Source organism: Macrobrachium nipponense, chromosome 46 (assembly GCF_015104395.2).
Source record: "Macrobrachium nipponense isolate FS-2020 chromosome 46, ASM1510439v2, whole genome shotgun sequence".
Taxonomy (NCBI): Eukaryota; Metazoa; Arthropoda; class Malacostraca; order Decapoda; family Palaemonidae; genus Macrobrachium; species Macrobrachium nipponense.
The window spans coordinates 37,462,594-37,471,907 of record NC_061106.1 but is presented as its reverse complement, the minus strand read 5'-3'; the positions used below and the strand labels follow the sequence as shown (position 1 = coordinate 37,471,907).

At 37.7% G+C, this 9,314-nt stretch overlaps 1 long non-coding RNA gene across 1 annotated transcript in view; it reads left to right on the top strand.

Moving 5' to 3' along the window:
* The first annotated feature begins 957 nt into the window (after positions 1-957).
* Positions 958-9,314, top strand: part of LOC135214919 (uncharacterized) — a 194,465-nt gene continuing 186,108 nt past the window's right edge. The window contains exon 1 of the long non-coding RNA XR_010314519.1: positions 958-1,663. This is a non-coding gene — a long non-coding RNA (uncharacterized LOC135214919). The remainder of the gene's footprint in view (positions 1,664-9,314) is intronic.

Here is a 9,314-nt window from a genome sequence, read left to right as displayed (position 1 = left end):
ACACATGTGACGCCGACTCATGAGGCGAGGCCGCCGATGTCATGCTGGCGACCGCTATAGCAAGGCTTCCGCCTGGGCGACCACCTGGTACAGCGAACACCAAGTCCAGCGAGACCCTAAGTGACAGAGACCACCTCTCTCGGCAGGCCAGCTTGCGCCGCCCGTTCGTCCTCGACACCCCGAGCTCCCACCACCACCACCAGCAGCAGCAGCAGCAGCAGCAGCAGCCTTCGACGTGATTTAAAGGCTTAGACTCATAGGCCTACATCCAAAAGGTTCCAACATACTGCTGCTGTCCTCGATTACTCTTTTTCTTACGTAATAATATGATGTCATCGATTATTAAAATTTCGAGTTTCATCATCTTTTAATTATGATTTGTTTTGGATAACTTTGCTGTTTATTTCGGCAGCACGCGGTCATCGAAGTTGAATCAAATTTTGGCGCGCAAAAGTTGGCGCCAAAAATGGGCGGGGGGAAAAAGTTTCTAGGGCGTGAGTAGATGGGTGTGTGGGCAGTTATGGGTGGGCGGGGGGAAAGTGGGTGTAGGTAGTGGGTGTGTGAGTGTGTGTGCGTGTGTGTGAGTGTGAGTGTGTGTGTGTGAGTGGTAGGTGGCATGTGCAGTCCTCCTCCCACATCGCAGGACGGGCCTCACCAGTCTCTCACAGCCGCCTCCTCTACCCCAGCTGATTACACCAAACCGCGCCAACACGACGTTTGGCGGGGTTTAATTCAGCTGAGGTTTCTACTCAATCGATAGCGTTCAAACGTAATATCTAAATACGCTAAATTAAGACCAATCGTTCTGTGTAATAAAAATCGCGAAAAGTTCGATTAAGACAAAAACGCGAATATATGCTACTGTTGAATAATTTCCGTCTGGGTACCGACAGGATATTGCCAACTTTAACAGTTAGTATATTTTCGCTATTAGAACAAATATTCACTCTATTCACGTGATTTTCACGCGTGCCTTTTGTTATCGTGTATATTGATCATATTGTAAAAAAAATCTACGAAGAAACGAGTAGAAAGTGGATTTTAAATTAAAACATCGCGAAAAATGGGTTTCTCTCGTCCAGCCTCCTTTTGCTGTGAGCAGACTGGATCTAGTGAGTGAAAACAGCAACGCAGTCTTCTGAAACGTCCGAGTGTCTCCGCAGCTCCCCTCCACAACTTTGTTTATAAACTGAAATTCAGACTAACGGGAGCGTGTGCGCGATAAAACGACTCCATACTCCGACAGAGTCGACATCAATATTTTTTTATCGACAGGAGGTTACGCCTGACATTTAAGCAATGGATTGTTTTCAATGTTTTCGGTGGTAGGTTGCCAGGGAATATTGGAACCCGGGCTGTTTGGGTGCCGCTTTGGACATCGGATCAATTTAACCACTGTTCAGGTGTACAAAGTTGGCGAAATGTCGGGGACAGTGTACACGTGACTGGAAACCGTCGTCTCTTTTGAGTGACAGAAGACAGAATAAAGGAAAAGGTTTCCGAAACTGTGTCAAGAAGCCAGTGTCATGGAAAGAATCGTGGAAAGATGTTTTTAAAGGCACAGAAAGAAATTAACTCCTGAGGTTTTCAGTTCTTTTTAAGTTTTTAACATCCACAATGAGAAGCTTCAAGGGTCGAGGATAAACACCCAACTCATTAACGTGTAGGTTTCATTCATGTGTTTTATAAGTGTCTTCTTAATATTGTGTTTTTGAGCCTATTGAATGAGTGAGTGTTTGTGCCAGTGTGCCCGTGTTGTGTATGTGTGAAGAAGGCGCGCGACACTACCCCGTCACTGCCACGGGATTGTGAGCCTTCGGCACACACATGACAAGGGTCGCCTTTCCCTGCCCCATCTCTGGCACTCTGTCAGAGTTGGGGGGCTATGTTTAGCTATGCCCCTGGGCACTCTATACCTGCCCATATACCTCACCTATCATCTGGAAGTCCTCAAGAACATAATAAAATTAATAACTAAATAAATGTGTCTTACCCGTCGCTCCTGGGAGCGTATGTGACATGAGCGCTTCATCGGACTTGGCTCGTGTGTAACACCGACAGCAGCACTTCGGTGTCCGACACACTAGAAGAAAAAATATATATACTATATATACAAAGGGGCCAAATGCTGAGGACTTTTCATGCATACATTTCTGTTTTTGCCTCATTAATGTTGTCAATGTATTTGCAAATCGAGCTTAGTTTAGTCGCTGTTATATTTTCTGTTTACTATTGTTCAGCGGGTAGATTTGCTGTTCTCGAATACATGGGACGACTGGTCGCTGTATAAAAGTGTTCCGAACCTGAGCGAGAGCGGGATGATTTTAATCCCATTGTATTTCTGTTATCTGGAAAACTTTCCTGAGTGTTTTATGTGTAACGCTTAAAAGGGATGGTGTACTAAAACAACAAATCACGGACTACAGCAAGAATATTCACCCTCTGGACTACATCGGCGCCAACAAAGTATTGAGGTGCTTGTATCGGTCGCATCTGTGCTGAGGATATGTATAAGATTTCCGCCTTCAAGCAACCAGTCATTTCTTTGCAAAGATCTCCAAGCAACATACGGCGATAGAATAAGTATGACTAGCAGTAAATCATCACACGGTGAACTCCGGTTTCAAATATCTTTCCCTCTGAATTTAAAGGCAGTTTTCAAGTCACTAACATTGAGTAAAAAAAAAAATTTTTATGGCGAAATATTTTATGGCGAATTATAGCAATTAGTAGTGATGTCACCGCCAGCTTGTAAACATGAGTTTGATTGTAGTTAAATGCATACGAAGTCAGAATGAAATTCAATCCATACGCTTTATTTACAACTTGCCGTTAATACACATTTCATGCCATTATCATCGTACAACATATAAATGCAATATATTACACACAGGAACAACAAAAGTACTTGAGAATAACAAAGGCAGTAAAATCATATAACTGCCTAGGCGGAGAACCATAGAAATCCAATTAATGAAAAAATATAAGCTTCATGTTTTTAATGTTAAAAATATTTATCTCATATATATATATATATTATATATATATATATATATAACATATATATATATATATATATATATATATAATATATATCTTAATGTATATATATATTTATTATTATTAACTACAATATGTTAATCAATGCAATGGAAAAAACATCGATACAACTCTCACAGCGTTACCGTTATAATAAACAACTAAAAAAAAAAATACTTGTACTATATCAAAATGTAAACAATGCCTCCATCCAGTCAGATGACTTATATCCCAAGCAAAATAAAAATATTAATATTGGTTAATATTAATAACACATTCTCTCTCTCTCTCTCTCTCTCTCTCTCTCTCTCTCTCTCTCTCTCTCTATATATATATATTAATATACTATATATATATATAGATAAGAGTATATACACATATATATGTGTATACGATGTATATATAGTTATCGAAGATTGTCCCATAAACCATATGAAAAAATTTTATGTTTGGCCTGATTTTTAAGTCATGTCCTATACATAAATATAGTTAGATGTATAGTATGTATGTAGGATGTATGTAGTATATTATATATATTATATATTAATTATATATATATTATATATATATATATTATATATATGTATGTATGTGCGTGCATACATTATGTAAATACCCACACTGTGTATGCGAATTTGTTTGCTATGTGGAAATATATACAATCACTCTTATCAATCGACATACCCATCACTTATTTTTTCTATTTCTAATAATCTTAATGGTCAAGAAAGAAAGTTAATTCTGTAAAAATAAGAGACAGAAAGACAAAAAGGAAGATCCCTCTTTCAGCTGCAATCAAAATGTTATTTTGTGTTTTATTTATTTGTTTATTATTTATTTATTTCGGACGATACCAAAACAATGCCAGGCCTGCTATAGTTGACTATAAATGAAAATACAAATATTTGATTAGCTATGGTCATGATGAACTCGCTCATATCAAATGTTGTCAGTGCACAGTACAATGGAGGGGATTCAGTTAAATGTATGAATTGAAGAATTGTTATCATCATCTCCATTCTCTTCGCTGTCGTCCAGCTCACCGGATTTATATATATATATATATATATATATATATATATATATATATATATATGCAAAGCTCGAACTATATCTCTCAAGTGCGCAATCCTTTTCTAATGATATGCATCACAATCCTGATATTACAACAGTGACATATTTGCGCATGCGTAGTTTCCACTCAAATTTCACTTCATATATGATGCTAGGTAAACCAACCTAAGAAACATGTCTCGAACGAGATTGATACGTACGAAGAGGAGGAATGCACACGCAGAATGCACTGCCAAAAAAAATTTTGATTTACGAAAAAGGAGAGAACGAAAAATGTGAAAACCAAATAACTTTAAGCGCGCATTCCCAATCAATCAGGTTACAGAAAAGTTGAGACAAGTTTGCGTTAGAATAATTTGTATCGGCAAAAGTTACGTGTTTAGGCCAGGATACGGGACGGAAACGACTAGAGTCTAGTCTCTCTCTCTCTCTCTCTCTCTCTCTCTCTCTCTCTCTCTCTCTCTCTCTCTCATGTATATTTGGTACATATACCTAGTCGTAATTAGGAACCATAATTTACTCCCTGCCGTATGAGAGAGAGATTTACTATAACCAACGGAAGCATTTCTGGAAAATACTCTAACAGCACAGCCATATTGTTGCTTATTTTTGTATACACATTTCTGCTTTCTAAAATTTCCTATACCTTCAACTGATTAATGCATATGTAGCTACTTCATATATGATTATCATCCCACGTACTTTATATTTTTTCCCTAATGTATGTCACCTGATTTTCAAAATAATCGCGTTGTGTCAGTGCGATTTACTTATATGTGTTAGTGTTCCCTTAAATTAATAAACCTGTATTCTGATATAGAAAAGTGTCAAATATGAATCTTGGTCTGTCGGTCTGTCATTCTGTAGCGCGCAAGGAAAAATTAAATGAGTGCCACTGACCATATAATTATAACTCGTTTCTCCCTCTCTACCTTCATCTAATAGACACACAGGATGGCCATCAACAAACTTTGAACAACCATTCTTTTGTTTATCGGGTGGGGGAGGGGGGAGGGAGAGAAGTAGGCCTACTGAAACTTCAAACCACGTAGAATCAAAACAAAGACCCTTCGCTTTGCTTGTTTCGAGACAGCAACGCCTGTCTGAAGTCACTTTGTCATCTCAGAGTGTCAAAGCCTCTCCACTGCGCATGTGCCAAAGAGGCCAAACTTTGCCAGTGGGAGTCAACTTTTCTGAAGTGGCTTAAGCTAAGGTCGTCGGAAGCGGCGAATGTAGACTCCCAATAGTTTTGAACTATACACATACAAAGTTGCCGCTACAAAAATATTTCGCGAATGTTACTCAGAACGAAGTCAGTCCGCAATTTAGTACGGAAGCAGAGGGAGTTAACTTATACGGTACTACTAAACATTTTTCTGCTGTTAACATAAAAAAAAAAATACAGTCCTTGACAAATGCTAATGGGATTAATTCAATAAGTGCAGTCAAAACTACCTGGCTGATCTGAGCCTTCAAGTAAACCATTACTATAACACGATCAAATGGAAATGAGATTCCATTTTCATATTAATGCTCGCAAACACGCAAGTGTCAGCTCAGCGCCTATGAAATTGTCGTGCAATGCATTTAAGAAAAAAAAAAAAAAAAACTTACGTCTTAAGGTATCCAAATTATTTTTGTGGGGATGAGTACAGCGCACTATCGTTATCTTACAATATACAATATAACCCGTTCATTAAATCTTATTTACGCATGCACATATACATACGGTATATTTGTACACATTTAATATATATATAGTATATCATAAATATATATATATATATATATATATATATATATATATATATATATAACTGTCTCAGAGATGTTGCTTATCTTACTTTGGGTATGGTTATAAACTGTTTGTACCAGTAGCACGTGTATTCTAAAAAATTTTAAATAGTCTCAAGAAATTAATAATTTTAAAGACAACGAAAGCAAAATTGCGCATCGTCAAAGCCCAAGGGTCCCCACAACCGGAACGTATGTATATCGAATGCGCTATACTCATAAGAGGCAAAAAAAAATTTCCGAAAGGAGAAGGGTGGCGCCATCGAAAAGTCATCGATTACGTGGTTTTCAAGACTTAAAATATAAAGTCTCATAACTACAGAGTGTCGTAACCGTTGATGCCATTCCGCTGTTATCAGAGTTATTTCCTTTCCTCTCCCCTAACCCCCCCCCCCCCCCCCCCCCCCCCCCTCCCCCCCCCACACCCCAAACTTTGGATGCATAGCTCACGTCGTTTCCCTATCAGCTGATATGCACACACACCTCCCTTGCAAGTGAGATTGTGAGTAGCCGATGGATATACTAATCATCTGTAACTGTAACATTAATTTTGTAATTAAGATCATTGGTTTGCATAAATCATGTCTGTTCTCTTTTTTTTCTTTTATCGCACTACAGCCTATGTTTCCTTCTTCTTCACACAAACAACATTGCAATCAATTTCTGAATATATGGTTTGCTGTCACCCACGGTTTATTATGCTGTTCGCAGCAGGCTCTCTCTCTCTCTCTCGTGCTCTCTCTCTCCTAACATATGGCGGCAGCATTACCACAGTGCTCCACTCCTTTGCCATTTCGTTCCTTTTCCTCTTCAAGGTTAGGTTACACTTCCATTATGGTTTCAGGCACCATAACTTCCATCTGTCCATTCCCTATTTTCCTCCCTCGTCCTCCTCATCCTCATCCCGGTCCTCTCTCTCTCTCTCTCTCTCTTCTCGTCTCTCTCTCTCAGTGTGTACGAAGCCGGTCACCGTCCTTTTTTTTATACATTTCTCCTTCGATCTTTCCTTCTCCTCCCTTTCCTCCTCTATTCCATTCTTTCTCACCCTCCTACCTTTCCACTCCCTCCTCCTCCTCCCCCCCACCAACAGTAATCCTTGGATGACACCCCCTACTATCGCGCGATCAATAGTGCCACTTTTTTGTGAATTAGTGCCAACCCTCCCCTTTTTTTTTCTTCTTGTTTTTTTTTTTTTTTTTTTATCCATTGGAAGTTGGTTCCTTTCTTGAACTATGACACTGTGTGCAGAGGTGGTAGAATCTGGATAGCTTCCCAGTCAACGGTTACCTTACAGTCTCTCTAAATGCACGTTTTGTCCTTTTGGTCACTGAACTTTAGGCAGGGTCGTTGTCAGCTTGACCTGATGTGACCAGCCCCTGACTTATAGTGTGCGTGTGCGTGTGCGTTCTGGTCGTTGCGTGAACGCTAGCTCGCCTCTCCGTATAGGGTGTGCTTAATTCGTTTAATTTCGGGTTGCTGTTTTCCGACGTGGAATGTCGAATATCTTTTTTTTTTCCCTTTTCTATTGTTGTCCCCTTCTTCACACTTACAGATACTATCCATGATACCACTCCCATCTGACGGACACCTGGCAAATTTAAAGAAAACAAACGATATAGGCCACCTAATTTCTTATTTCTGGTCTAAAAATGAATAAATTCTCTTTTTCAATCCTTCATAATGATGCAAGAAGGCGTACGTCTTTATAGGGGATTGTTATTCAATTTGATATGGGACAAACTGAACTTGCCACTCTCATAAAAGAAAAAGAATTAAATAAAACGCTGGACATAAATTACCATAAAATAAAGTCATTCAGGTTTACACTGACCTGATATTTGAAACGAACGAGAATTTGCATGTCTTCTCTCCTTCTAAAATATATATTCAAGGACTTGGATTTTGAAATATACTGAAGGATTTGAATTATTAAGCAAATATAATCGCATCTTCCTCTGATCTTTGAGGGTCAAGGTTACTGATGGCTACATTTGCAATAATTATAATTAGGTTAATTTATTCCTCGGCTTTCAGTGATTGATCAGGCGATTAGGCCACCTTATCATCCGCAAATATAACCATGAACACTGGTGATGGTGATCGTCTGGCGATGACGAGCGCCGGTATTGCACAACAAATGACGTCACTGATGTTCCGCTAGTTCGATTTGTAAGCTCATCATCCTTATCACTAAATCCTCATGCATATGCACACACAAACGAGCCGTCGCATACAGATATGTATATGTATACATATACATATATACACATATATATATATATACATATCATATCTGGTGACGTAGTTATACATTTCCCACAAGTTACAATTGCCAACATATATTTACATGTAATATGTATATATGTATGTAAGTATGTATGTATTAATATATAGATATATATTATATAATATCTATATAATATAGATTAATAGATAATATATATATATATATATATATAGAGCTTATATATATATATATATATATATATTATATACACAAATTAAATACCTATATTATAAAAAATATATAAAAAAAAATAAAGTATAAAAAAAAATATAAGATGGACAAGACAATTTAAAGAAACTAATATGTAAACAGGGATGAACACACACAATATATATATATATATATAATATATATATATATATATATATATATATATATATATATATATAAAATAGTGGACTCTGGTTCGTGGCTAGCCCTTGGGTTAGGTGGGGATATGGGGTAGGTCGGAGTTGATGAGAGAGAGAGAGAGAGAGAGGTCGATCGATGTTAAATGAAAGGGGAAAGAGGAGGAGGCGGAGGAAGAGGGGGGTAGAGTAGGCACAGGGTTGAGGTTAGGGAAATGGAAATGGGATGACACGTTTACTTAGAAGTAAATAGAGAGAAAAAAAATAGTGAAGGGGGGAGAGAGAGAAATAAAAATGGTGAGGGAGTGAGGAGAGACATAAAGAGGAAAAAGGGAAAAAAGTATAGAAAGAAGGGGAAAAGAAAGAGAAAAGAAATATAAAGACAAAAGGGGAAAACAAAAGCAGAGACGAGAAGAACAATGAAAGGAGGAAAACAATAAAAAAAAAGAATGGATGATTGAAAAGTCTGAAGAGAAGAAAAAAAAGAAAGGTGTTAGAAAGGTACTGCAAACTTAAGAAAGAAAGAGAAAAGATAATGGGGGAAAAAAGGCAGGAAGGAGAGAGGAAGAAAGAAAGAGGGAAGAAAAAATGGAGGGGTGATAAAAAGAGAAAAGGGAGTGGAGACTGGGAGAGGAAAATAGAGCGGAGACGAAACGCTAAAACAAAGATGAAGAGATAAAAAAGGGGGGAGAGGAAATATCACGATTATATATATATATATATATATATATTTAATATTATATATAGAATATATATTATACTATATATATATA